At 34.8% G+C, this 14503-nt stretch overlaps 1 protein-coding gene and 1 pseudogene across 1 annotated transcript in view; one reads left to right on the forward strand and one right to left on the reverse strand.

Annotated features, from left to right (window-relative positions):
* Window positions 1-14503, reverse strand: part of MYO16 (myosin XVI) — an 884880-nt gene that overhangs the window by 719550 nt on the left and 150827 nt on the right. The window lies entirely within an intron of this gene.
* On the forward strand, window positions 4064-5142 carry LOC140512256 (protein NDRG2-like; annotated as a pseudogene).

The following is a 14503-nucleotide window of genomic DNA, read 5'->3' on the forward strand; positions in this document are numbered from 1 at the left end:
GTTTCAGGATTCAGATGACTCTGGAGGAGAAGTGAGGTTGGTGACCTGCACAGCCCTCCCTCACTCAAAACAAAGTCAAGTACAAGTCATGTCATCATTTCTCTGATGGCCTAGTCTTCTTCGGCAACAAAGATCGAACACAAGTATAGCAATAATCTAAAATGTAATTTTGTTAGCACCACTATTTTTATTATATGAGCGTTGGTCAAGATGAGCACTAAATATTCCTTCAAATATTCACATAATTATTTTGTTAAGAGGAATTTGTAATTATATCTATATAAATATTGACCATGATTTGATAATTTGACTCTGAGTTATTTTTTTCTGTTTTGTAAGTACCTTGATTAAGATATTTCTTTATATTATTTTCTCATGGATATAGAAAAGTTGGCTTAGGGAATTAATTTTGTAACTTATTACACTAACAAAGTGATTAATTTTCTTAATTTCTTTGCTGAGTCTCTAGAGTTTTCTAACTAAGCCATCATGTCATCAGCAAATACAGATTCTCTTCATTTTTAATTTGCTTCTGTTGTCTTAATGCCATTATTTTAATTTCTAGAGTTGTATCAAATTTTACCAGGGAAATAAAACATCATTGCTCTAAAATTGTACTTATTGGGAAATTAATAGTATTTATTAATCAAATATATATACCATGTAAACTTTTGTTTTTAATGCTTTTGAAAATTTTTAGTCTAAATTATTTTTTTATTTTGTCAAAGGCTTTTCTCCCTACATTTAATTAATGATTAATTCCATTGTTTTCCTAATGATGTCATCCTTTCATCCCTGGTAAAATCTTGATCTTAGTGATTTAAAAAAAAAGTTGCTACAATCACTTCCCCAAGATTTCATTTAAGATTTTATAACAAAATTTATTAATTGCTATGTCCATAGTATCCTTTCTTTACTTTATCTTTCACTCATTTAGTTATTAGGATAATAAGTCTTCCATAAAAATGGTAAAAATGCTTTCTCTTTCAATTTTAGAGAGTGATTTCTATGACATGATTATTGATTGACCTTTAAAGTCTGAAAGAATTCTGAAAATTTATTTGTTTGAAGATGATCCCTCTCTTTCCCTCCTGCACCCTTCTAATATAGGTAGCTCCCTTAGATCTAATACAATTTCCTTTATTAAAAACTGGATTAACATTTTTTCGTTGACCACTTTATATTTTTAGATAATCCTCTATTTTTTTTTAAGATTCAAAGTTTTGCAGCATATAAACACCTAAAATGAGGTAAGGATCATTTTCACTTTTCACTATTGTGATTTCACCTTGTTATTTTTATTTTGTTCATTTAATTGTACTCCACTTTTAAGGTTGTGCAATTTTTGTCAGTTTTGTACATTTTTTTAAAAAAGAAATTCACATTTAGTTTTATCAGCACTTTACTATCAGTTTATTAATACCAATAATTCTAATTGATCGATTTCTACTCTAATTTTCAGATTTTCTTGTTTTGTAATTGCTTTTTTGTTGATTTTATAATTTTCAAAATTAAATAATCAATTCATTAATTGCCTCTTTTTCTATTTTGATAATGTATGTTTTAGAGGCACATAATTTTTCCTGAGGATTGCTTTTGTTGCATTAGAGAAAAGTTGATATGCTATCTGTGCAATATCATTATGTGACATTCTTGTATCCAAATGTTTTTCAGGATTTCTATATTAAATCTCAATTTTGGTCTCTTTTTGCTCTTGCTTTCTATATTGATTCCTATTTTTAATACATTGTTACCTCCAAAGGGTAGGTTTAACATTTTTTTGGTTATTTTTCCTTTTACATTTATTTCTAATTTCTCTCTTCTATTAGATAGCCTATTTTTATAAAGATGCTATGTAGTCATAAGAAATACATATCTACTTTAATGTACCTATTAGGAAAAGAAAAAAATCTTTCAGTTCTGAATTATCCAACAGTTTGTTCAAATGTATGTGAATGTGTGTATTTTTTTCATTTATCTTTCTGCTAAATTTTTCTATCTCTGAGAGAGGAACATTAAAATCTCCTACTATCACTGTCTTTCACCATTAATTAACATGAACTCTGTAGCTCTCAATGTCATCCTTATGTTTGCCCACTGGTATCACGGATAAGTAAATTATACACTCCTGGCAAGTAGCCTTGTTTTTTGTTGTTTTTTTTTTTTTCAGTTAAATTTTATATTACAGTTGGTATAGTATAAGAACTACTCAACAAGTTAAAGTTGACAACAATAATGATATGGAGATATTAAATAAGATGAGAACTTAATATTTCCTGATAATACAATTGGAAAATTTTATGAATCTTCACATTTTAAAGCAATTTTAAAGAGAAGCATTGAAAGGGTAATTTGGATAAAATAATTTTAAGTAAATAAAAATTGGAAGTAAATAGTATGATCTCTTTAGTCATTTTAGTTTTTATTATTTCATCTTTTCATAACTGAAAAATAGTACTTCTAGGTGAAAGTTGTCTAAATGACCTAGGTAGTATATTTTTATATGTGATTCTTTAAAAGGTTTTTTTTTTTCCTATTTCAAGTTTCATTAAGCTCTGAGGAAGGCAGATGGGAAAAGATATAAAAGTTGCTCAGTTTTAATTTGCACTTAATCTAATACTGTGTGTCATTGTTCTACTACTTCTAAATTAATTTCTTGCTCATTTGTTTCAGCATGACTTGCAACTTGGGATGTAGTAAAATGATTAATTGGATTCACTGAAAAGATCTCTTGTATTTTCTCTACAATTTAATGCAAAGGAATATAATAGGCATGGCATATATGCCAGATTTTTTAAAATAAAAATTATTATCAAATCAGATTATACTTTAAAATTTGTAAAAAAAAAAGACATAAAGAAAGAAAAAGAAAAGAAGACAAAAAGTTAAGAAGGAAGAAATAAAAAAGAAGAAAGGAATGAGGGAAGGATGAAAGGAACATAAGGAGAAAGGAAGGAAGGAAGGAAGGAAGGAAGGAAGGAAGGAAGGAAGGAAGGAAGGAAGGAAGGAAGGAAGGAAGAAGGAAGAAATGAAAGGAGGAACAAAGGAAAAAAGAAAAGAAAAGAAAAAGGGAGGAAGGAAAACAGGGAGAGATAAGAATAGAAAGAGAAAAAGGAAAAAAGCAACCATATTTGTTGGAGTTGCATGAAATCTCAGACTTTCACTATGTTATGATTCAATGTTGGAAACTTTCTAATAAAACATTAAAAGTAGATATATGAGACAACAAATTGATTTCTTTAAAATACACATAAAAACTTCATATTTCGAAACATTATAATTTAATGTTCAACAAGAGACTTTCAGCTCTCATAATCCTTCTTATTAAAACCATTTTGTTCAACTTTACCTTTTCATCTGCAAAGGTAGTTTCAATGCATATTTTAATATGTGGTAGAAAGGTAATCTCAATATCCTCTGAAAGAGAAAATAATGGCCAGGCATATTCATGACATAATTCACTATTCCTGCCCTCTCTACCCCGTCCACCATTTTTTTTCACAGGCACAAAAATCTATCCTGGTTCTTTCAGGCAAACAAGAGAAGTACCACAGTAATGCATGTCTAGCTTAGCCTAAAACCTAATAATATGAGTATATAGCTTCTATGTGAAAATATATAGGATCATAAAATATTTAACTTTTAGCAATAAAATCATGCAGTGATTATTTAAGTGGTATACATCCACTAACAAGATATTCATATTTCATAATAAAACATAGGAGGCCCAATGCAGTACACACATAACATATCTTCCAAAGCTAGCATGAATTTACCAAAAACATGTCTTGGGGTATGGAGCCAAGATGCCAGAGAAGAACAACTCATCTGAACTCTCCCAAATTCCCCTCCAAACAAAATTATAGTAATGCCTCAAAATGAATGCTAGAGTGGCAGAACCACCAAATGGATGGGGGAAAATAATTTTCCAGCCCCTGAAATCTTAGAAGATTGGCAGAAAAGATCTGTTACATGGTGGGGTGGTGGAGAATAGAGTGCACTTTAGAGCAGGCAATGCCCTGGCAAGATCTCAGCAATGGCTTCTGGAGCTCTTAGTCCATAGATGGTAAGGGCATCAGCAACTGATCAGCAGATTACAAGAGTCCCTTTACTGGCCCTAAGAGCAAGACTCTGTTACATTATCCATACATGGATCTGGTTTGCAGTCCTGTGTGACAGTCCTGGGGTGAGAACTTGTGACTGCAGAATAGTGAGGATCTCAGTCATAGCTTCAGGCAGAAAAGAGTACTTGTAGTCACTCAAAGAGTATACTACAAGTCAGAAGAGTAGTAAACACACTTCTCCTTAGATCACACCAACCTGGAAGAACTGAAAATTTACAGAATCCCCTCCACTAGAAGAAACTTTAAAAATAGCTGCACAAGAAACCTGAACCTTGGGACAGTTCCCCCTCCTCACTGGAAGCAGAGTCCAACTTTAAAATAAAGTTAAGTCAATAAATAGGCTGGAAAAAATGAGCGAAAAACAAACAAAAAAAAAAAACCTCACTGTAGAACATAACTATGGTTACAGGGAATATCAAAACACAAACTCAGAAGAAGACAATAAAGTCAAAGTTGCTACATCTAAAGCATCAAACAAAAATTTGAAATTCAGCATCTCTTCAGTCAGGAGGAGTTGTCTGGTCACTCAGACCTGGTGCAATGGTATCGAAATATGCATGCCCCCAAACTAGAGAACACTGAGATCTTCTGGAACAACTACAATAACTGCCGAGACCTGCACTTTGAGTGTAGGGGTGATGCAACCCTCAAGTGCACTGTGATGCAACCCTCAAGTGTGCTGTGATGCTTGTGGTGGGAGACCAGGCACCATATGAAGATGCTGTGGTGGAATGTAATTCGAAGCTGGACCCAACCAAGACCTCTTTCCTCAAGATGGCAGATTCTGGAGGTCAACCCCAGGTAACCTAGCCAGGCAAGTTGACTGAAGCCTTCAAATATTTTGTTCAAGGGCTAAATGGCATCTTCCTGTATGACCCATTTATCCCAATCCCGAACTGCCTCCTTGATCACTAGAGCTTCGATTGATAGCTGACATTCTCCAACCACCTCTCAGAGCAGCCAGTCTGGGATTGTTTCTTCAGGGTCTCCAGAACAAACTATGGAGGTCTCTTCTTGAGCACCCCTCCCTCCCCTTTTGAAGGACCTGGCCCTCACCACCCCCGGCCTCCCAGCTCTAATCCAGGAGCCAAGATGGTATATAAGGGTGACAGACTAGAGAGAGAACAAGACAGGTGGAACAGATTCTGCAGGGAGATGACTTTGACCTTTTGATTTCTACCCTGACCTTGACCCCTAACTTGCCCCCAAAACCCTGGGAGAGAGATCTCAATGTCTCTTAGGGACCCAGACCCTTGACTTTTCATTCCTGGATTGTTTCCTTATTTTGGAGGAAGGCTTGAAGGGAACAGTCTATTCCTTGATCCAGGAACCTTCAGATGAGGGAAGAGGGGTTGATGCATTCCAGCTCAGACTCTTTTTTTCTATCCCAGGATGCCCTTTTATACACGCATCTGAGAAACCCACTGGAGATGGAGTTGCTAATGCTGATTCTGATTAATGCTTATTCCCTTAATGGGGAAGGGTGTGTGAGTGACTATATGAGTGTTTAGAAAGCTTATTAAGTATTCAGGGTCAGTGGAAGCCCTATGATTGCATTGAAAAGGTCCAGAGGATAGAGAAGAAATAGAAGTGCGAGGTGATGAGTGTGAGTGAATGTGTAGGCTGGAGCTGGGAGCAGGAGTAGGGAGGGGGCCGGGGCTGCTTGGCTGAACTAACTGTATCATTGTCAGTTTTTATGAAGTGAGGTGGGGGGCCAGATCAGGGCTGTGCTGCTTGAGACTTGGCATGAGGTGTGATCAGGATTGCCCAGGGAGCAGGGTAAGTGTCTTGGGGGCTCTGATCACATTATAGTAGAGGGAAAGTTACTCCTTTATGAGCCTCTTGTACCCCACAATTCCGTTTGTAACAATAAATTGTGTAGACGAGACTGAAAAAAAATAACTAACCAAAATCAAAAGAATTATTTTAAAATGGAAAAACATTAAATATCTCTTTGGAAAAAGCAATTGACTTGGAAAATAGATCAAGGAGAAATAATTTAGATATTATTGGACTTTCCAGTGAAAGCCACAATCATAAAAAAAGAGGCTAGACATCATCTTTCAAGAAATTATCATGGAAAACTACCCTGATATCTTAGAATGAGAAGGTAAAATAGAAATTGAAAGAATCCATCAATCACCTCTTGAAAGAGATCCCAGAATGAAAACTTCTGGGACTACTACAGCTGAATTCCAGAGCTCACAGATCAAGAAGAAAATATTGCAAGCAGCCAGAAAAAGAAAAACAATTCAAATACTGCGGAGTAACAGTCATGACAGTACAAGATTTAGAGAATGCACAAGGAGGAGGCGGAAAGAGGTAAAATGGCATAAATTCTCACACAAAAGTGGTGTGAAAGTCACTTTTATAATTGAAAGGAAGATGAGAAAAATGGGAGAAAGCACTTGAACTTTCATTAGAATTGGCTCTAAGATGGAGTGGCATACACACTCAGTTTGATATAGTAATCTATCTTAATCTACAGGAAAATAAAAGAAGAAAGGGATAAGAGAAGGTGTGTGGGAGATGAAGGGGGATAGAAGGAAGATTGGGAGGTGATAGTCCAAAGCAAAACACTTTTGAGGCTGGATGGTGCAAGGAAAATGAGAGAAGGATAAATGGGTTGGGGGGAGTAGGCTGAATGGAAATTTAGAGTAATCATAACTTTGAAAAAATTTAGAGCAAGTTTTTTTTTTTCTGATAAAAGCCTTATTTCTCAAATACACAGAGAACTGCATCAGATATATAAAGATGCAAGTCATTCCCAGATTGATAAATAGTCAACAGAAATAAACAGACAATTTGCAAATGAAGCAATGAAAGCTATCTATAGCCATATGCTCTACATCACTATTGATTAGAGAAATGTAAATTTAAAAAAAAAGAACCTCTGAGGTATCACTCCACACTTATCAGACCAACAAATATGACAGAAAAGGAAAATGACAAATGTTGGGGGCAGGGGTAAATCTGGGAAAATTGAGACACTAATGCCATATTGGTGGGAGCTGTCAACCGTTTCAACCATTCTGGAAAGCAATTTGGTGCTATGTCTACAGTACAAAGGGTAACAAAACCCTTTGAACCAGCTATAGTACTACTAGGACTGTATCCAAAAGATATTTTATTAAAAGGAAAAATACTTGTATGTAAAAAGTATACTTATAGTAGCTTCTTTTGTGGTGGCAAAGAATTGGACATGAGGGGAAACCAATCAACTGGGAAGTGGCTGAACAAGTCATGGTATAAGACTCTGATGGAATACTATTTTTCTGTAAAAAATGATGAACAGGATACTCTCAGAACAACCTGGAAATACTTACATGAACTGATGCAAAGTGAAATGAGCAAAACTAGGAGAACATTGCACGTAGTAACAGCAATACTGTATGATAATCAATTGTGACTTACTTAGCTTTTCTCAGCAATACAATGATCCAAATCAGTTCCAAAGGACTTATGATGAAAAATGCTATCCACCTTCCCAGAAGGTACCAATGGTGCCTTAAGGCAGATCAAAGCATATTTTTAAAACTTTATTTTTCTTATTTTTTTAACTTTGTTTTCTTTTACAACATGACATATAGAAAAATGTTTTGTCTAACTACACATGTGTATTATATCAAATTGATTTCTTTCTCAATTAGGTGAGGGGGAGGGAGGGAGGAAAAAATTTGCAAGTCAATATTTACAAAAAAAGTTTAAAATGCTTTTACATGTAATTGAGAAAAAGTAAAAATATTTTTACAAAAAAATAAGTATTGTACTATACTGTTTTCTGAGTTTTGCAAGGAACATTTGGGAGTGGGTTAAAGGAGAAAGGAGAAAGGGAGAAGATAGTTTAAAAGATACAGTAGAGTTGAGGAGGAAACAAACAAAAAAAATCAGTTACTCAGCTAACACTTACTAAGTTCCTACTATGTGCCAGGCAGTATGTTAAATGCCAAGGATAGCAAAAGAGGTAAAAGACAATTCTTGCCCTCCTGGAAATCTACTGGGGGAAACAAATGAAACAGATATGCTCAAACAAGTTATATGCAGATAATTAGAAGAGGAAAGAAATTAGAATTAAGAAGGGTTGAGAAAGGCTTTCTATGGAAGATGGGATTTCTAACTGGAACTTAAAGTTAAGGGATTTGTTAGGCAGAAATAGTAAGGAAGGGCATTCCAGGCACAGAGGACATCCAGAGAAAATGTCTGGAGCTCGAAGAGAGTCTCTGATCTTGGATCAAAAAGGAAAGCAGTGTCACCGGACCACAGAGCATGAAGATCAAGGTGTAAAAAGACTGGAAAAGTGAGAAAGGGCTAGGTTATGAAGGTCTTTGAATAACAGAGAATTTTGCATTTGATTCTGTAAGTGATAGAGAGCTACATAAATTTATTGAGTAGAAGAAGTGACATGATCAGACCTGCACTTTAGGAAAGCAACTTTGGTGGCTAAATGGCAGGCAAGTCCACCAGTTTAAAACAGTCCAGGCAGTGATAAGGGTAAGTAGCAGGTTGAGGATGGAGTCAGAGAAGAGAAGTGGGCATATTGAGAAGATATTGGAAAGGCGAAATTGACAAACCTTGGCAACAGATTGGATATGTGAGGTGAAACATAATGAGGAATCCCAGGTGACTCCTAATTTATGAGTCTCAGGGAATGAGAGGATGGTATTGCCTTGTACTACAGTAATAAGGAAAATAGGAAGAGGAGAACACTTAGGGAAAAGATCATTAGTTCTGTTTTGGACATATTGAGTTTAAGATGTCTACTACATATCAGTTTAATGTTGGAGATGTGAGATTAGAGGTTAATAGAGAAGTTAGGGCAGGAGAAGTAGAGTTAAAAGTCATCAGTATAGAGATGGCAATTATTTAATGAAAGCTAATGAGATCACCAAGTGAAGAGAAGACAAAAAAAATTCCCAGGACAAAACCTTTTGGAATGCTATGTTTACAAGGAAGAATTTGGCTGCATATTCAACAAAAAAGACTGAGAAGTAGTAGTTTAATAGGTAGAAAGAGAGCCAGGAGAGAGTGGTATCTTGAAAACCTAATGAGAAGAGTGTGTCAAACAGAAGAGAGTGATCAAGAATGTCAAAACTATAGAGAGATCAAGGATAAAAAAAGGACTGATAAAATATCATTGGATTTATCAACTGAGAAATCATTTATAACTTCCATGAGAGCACTTTGGGCAGAATAATGAGGTTGTAGAGCCAGTTAGTAAAAGTTTGAGAAGAGAATGAGAGTAGAAAACTTGGAAGCATTTATTATGTAAGATCTTTTTTAGGTTAGTCAGAAAAAAAGCAAAAGAGATATAGGATGATATGTAGAAGGGATGGAGGGATAAAGTAAGGGCTTTTAGAGGATGGAGGAAACATAAATAGGTTTCTAGGCAAACAAAACAATTTATGGATCAGAAAAAAATCTAAAAATCTGATAGGATTATAATTTATGATTAATATACAACATAGAATCTATACAGTTACCGTGAGGTATTAGAAAAGATTGCTCTGTGGTTCAATTGAATGAAATAAAAACAGGAGTGGCACTCATGATTTCAGAAAAAGGAACGGTAAACAAAGACAATGTTAGAAGAAAAAAGTGTATTAGAGATGTCATAGCTGCTGAAGCAAAATCAACATTAACTATATTTATCATATGAATATTTTCTTATTATTTAAAAGATAAGTTTGCTAAGCAATGAGGGAGAATGAAGGAGAAAGTAATTGTTGAAAGCATACATGTGCTCCTTTCAGATATCCACAAATGTGACAAAAAGAAAAATTAAAAAAAATAGACCTTTGTGGATTCCTTAATGAAAAGTATATGAAATATATCTATTTTTCATCTTCACAAAAACTGACCATATGCTAAAGTATAAAGAATTAATAAACAAGTATAATAAAGTGGAACTTAAAACACATAACACAATTATAATTAAATGAGTTAACATGTGTAAAGTCATTTGCAAACTTCGATGTGCTTCATAAGTGCCATCTAATAAGCTATCATTTAGTAAGTAATCTCAAAAAAAAAAAAACAGGCTTAAATAAGTACAATACAAACTTAAAGGATAAATGGATCAAAGAGGAAAGCATAGAAATAAGAAAATGGTTATACCAATATGGTTAACTGTGTGGCAGTAAGCCAAATAATTTGAAATGCACATTTGTCCTTAGGGAAACTTTCTATTTCTAAATGCTTATATCAAAAAAAGGTTGAAAGAAGAAATAGCAAATTTAGCTTGCAAATTAAAATGCACAAAAAGATATTCTATAAAATAAAAAAGAGAAAATTGAAGAGAAATATTTTGATGACAAATGAAACTAAGAATTTTTAAAGACTATCAATAAAATACCAAAATTATTGACTAAATTCAGCCACATGAGAGAGGAAAACACAATTGTTAAAATCCAAAATTAAAAAAGGAAAAAGCACAACAAATGAAGAAAAACAATTAAAATCTTCAGAAAGTATTATATAAAATAATATACCAACAAACTTGGAAACAACTGAAGTGAAAGTACATATTACAGTATACATATACACATTTGTGTGTGTAGAGATATACAGCCTACAATTTTACACACGATGTGTGTTAGAAATATTTTATTATATTGTTCAGCAAACCTTAGATTTATGTGGTTAAAAATTAGTTAATTAAAAAATTTACTGTAAAGGTCAGGCTGACCTCAGGGGAAATTCAATGGCTGCTAGGAATACTTAGATCCCACCTAGAGTTTGGATCTACTCCAGGGGTGGGGAACCTGTGCCCTCAAAGCCACATGTGGCCTTCTAGGTCCTTGTGTGTGGCCTTTTGACTAAGTTCAACTTTTAAAGAACAAATCTTTTTATTAAGGAGATATGTTCTGTGAAGTTTGGATTCAGTTAAAGGGTAGCACTTGAGGACCTACAGGGTAGACTGTACTCAAAGCTTGTGTTTTGGATTTCTGAAATTTGAATGTTTATTCTTACTTATGTACATCCCAATGGATCTTTCTTGGTAATTACCCTATCTTTATAATGTAAATCTCCCAGAAACCAGACAGGGAGTCACACCTTTTTCTGGCTCTCTCCTTTACCAAATGATTAAATAAAATTATATCTAAAACAGCTCAGGTGTTGTGGGTGGTTCTTGTGACTAACAATGTACGTGTGTGTGTGTGTGTGTGTGTGTGTGTGTGTATTATATATTACCAAGGTTGACATGACAAAAAATAGAACATCTAAACTGCTTAATTAATAAACAGAAATTGAATGTCACGAATGAATGCTGGAAGGTGGTTGAGGAAGTCTCAGAGTAATTTACAAGTAAATCCTCTTAAATATTTAAAGAATATCTAACTCATACTACTTACACGGTTTACAAAAAAATAGAGAAAGGCGATACCTTATCAAACTTTTTTGTGAAAGAACCCAAGCAGAGAAAGACAATTATATAACAATACCACTAATGGAAAAGTGCAAAAATATCAAGCAAAGCACAGCAATAGGTGTTGTTTTAGGTCTGATTTTTTTTTTATTTCACAAAAACCACATCTGAATTTTTACCAAGAACATAGCAACCACTAAGTGTCAGGGAAAGGCATAAAGAAAATAAGTAGTAGCAATTTGAAAAGTAAAATCACAAGTTTTAGAAAAATTCTTGATACAATGCATCACTCATTTATTTTTTTAAAGGAATAAGATTAAGTAGACTTTCCCTTATGATGATGCACAGTAGCTACTGAAAAGTAAGAACTGACATTATTTGAAGTCGAGAAATATGAGAAGCTTTCCCAAAATCAGGGGCAAAGAAAGGATATCCATTGTCTCTTCATTTTTCTGATATAGTAATAGAAATATTACATATAGCAATAAGAAGGATGGAAAGAACAAAGAAAGGAAGGAAGGAAGGAAGGAAGGAAGGAAGGAAGGAAGGAAGGAAGGAAGGAAGGAAGGAAGGAAGGAAGGAAGGAAGGAAGGAAGGAAGGAGGGAGGGAGGGAGGGAGGGAGGGAGGGAAGGAAGGAAAGAAGGAAGGAAGGAAGCAAGGAAGGAAGCAAGCACTTATTATTACATGTTGACTGTGTGGTAAACACTGTACTAAATAATTTATAAATCCTCACAACATCCCTGGGAGGTAAAGTAGAAATTAAAATACTTGGTGAGTGAAATTGAGGAGCTGAGGATGACATCAAAGTTATGACCTGGGTAACTGGAACCTGGGAAGATATGTGTAAAAGATAGGATTTGAACACATATCTTCTGACTTCAAGGCCACCTACCTCTTCCATACATACATGCATGCATATAGATACATACATACACAAATAATTACATGTATACGTACACATGTGTTGGATTAAATTATTTTTTCATAATGTTGCTAGTAGAATTGGAGATTACTACAGACATAATATATCAGAATATAAATAGATGTATTTGACAAAAATTCTCAAGCAACCTTTCTGGATAAGATAGAGATTTAGAACTGATTAATTAGTGATTCCTTCAACTGAAACAGGTACATTTGGAAGAGAGTTTTTGGGAAGATGTAGGTAAAAGATAATAAATAAATTGTACAGGACAGGTGGGGTTTGAGATTTCTCCAGGTCATATAATTTGAGATCTCCAATAGGCAGTTGGTAACATAAGACTTAAGTTCAGGGCAGATTTGTAAATTGTTCAAGTGTTTTAGTCATGTCTGACTTTCCATGACCCCATTTGGGGTTTCTTGGCAAAGACACTAAAATGGTTTTGTCATGTCCTTCTCCAGTTCATTTTATAGACAAGGAAACTAAGGCAAACAGGGTTAAGTGACTTTTTCAAGGTCACACAGCTAGCTAGTAAATGTCTAAGGTCAGATTTTTATTCAGGTCTTCCTGACTCAAGACCCAAAGCTCTATCTACTTTGCCACCTAGATATATGGGGTGTTCACACCTCTGGTACCAGAGCTTGCCAAAGCCTTTTCAGGGCAACTCCTCCACCTTTAGGATCTACCTTCACCCAACTTTAAACCATGACTCCAAGAAACTATAGTCTGACAAGTATAACTACTTGCCTCGGTACAGTATAGCTACACCCCAGTAAAACCATCTTGGTAGATGTGGTAAAACAGGTTGAGGACAACCAACAGGTCTCAAACCCACTGGTAAATTAGGGAGGTAAGTGCTCCAGGTATGTGAAGACTTCCCCCTGTGAAACAGGTGGATGAGAACAACTTACTCCAGTGACTATAAAGGACCTGGAGCAAGCACTGAGGAACTCTTAGAGCTTGGTCAGACAGTGGAAATGCCAAGGCTGTCTTCTGCATCTTGGGTCATCACCAATTGTCCTGACTTTTGTCTTGCCACTGGACTTCTATGACTCTGGTAGTGAAAGTGAGGCTGATGACTTTGCTTAACTCTGCCTCACTTAAATTTAATTCACTTGAATGAGGACATCACTCCAAGATGTCACCGGCCCTCTTCAAAATGAAGGACAACCAACAACATATGTGAATTATCTGCGTAGAGATGATAGTTAAACCCACAAGACCTAATAAGGTCACCTAGAGAGAGTGAAAAGAGAGAAGGGAGCCTAGCCTTGTAGAACACTAACAAGAGTTTTGTTATAAATGTTGAACTAGGAAAGGATACTGAGGAAGGCCCAGATATATAGAAGAACAAGGAGAAAGTAATGCCATAAAAAAGAAAAACTCTAAAGGAACATATATCTAGGATCAGAGGGCAGTCAGTTATGTCAAGTGTAGTATAGAGAGCAGGAAGGATCAGTAATGAGAATAGACTACCAGTCTAGACAATTAAGAGATCAGAAGAATCTTAGCTACCCAAGAACATGTAAAGAATAAAGGAAAATTTATTACTAATATAAAGGGTCCCAAAGAGTAAAAGGGGAGAAGAACATACAGGGTAATTATAGGTATAGGTGAACTAGACTGGATAGGAATGTGAATGTGGTGACGATGAAGGATAAAGACACCAAAGTTGGCTGTATTTCTTCGTCACAGGCACAAAAGAAGTAGGAAGTAGGAATTTATTAACATAGGACAGTGACAGGGAGGAGTAGGAAGAAGTTTATAGAATTAGTCTGATCTAAGATTTTAAGCAGAATCTTAATGGAATCTCTGCCAGTCTTCTTTGAAGGCAGAGATCCTTTATTTGACTTCAGAGGGCAGGGAATGAGAGTTAAATTTAAGATCAACATTCCATACATTTCTTTGCACTAGCTAACTATTTTCCCCAGAATTATTTTAATATATCTACTTTTTATACAACTAATCTTTCATGCCTTTTTTAGACATTCAAGTCAAGATTCTTTCATAGAAAATTTGACAACTGTTCACTTTTTTTGCAAAATGTAAATGATCATTAGGTCTACTAGTTAATAACAGGAAAAATAACT

The sequence above is a fragment of the Notamacropus eugenii genome, chromosome 6, assembly GCF_028372415.1.
Source record: "Notamacropus eugenii isolate mMacEug1 chromosome 6, mMacEug1.pri_v2, whole genome shotgun sequence".
Classification (NCBI taxonomy): domain Eukaryota; kingdom Metazoa; phylum Chordata; class Mammalia; order Diprotodontia; family Macropodidae; genus Notamacropus; species Notamacropus eugenii.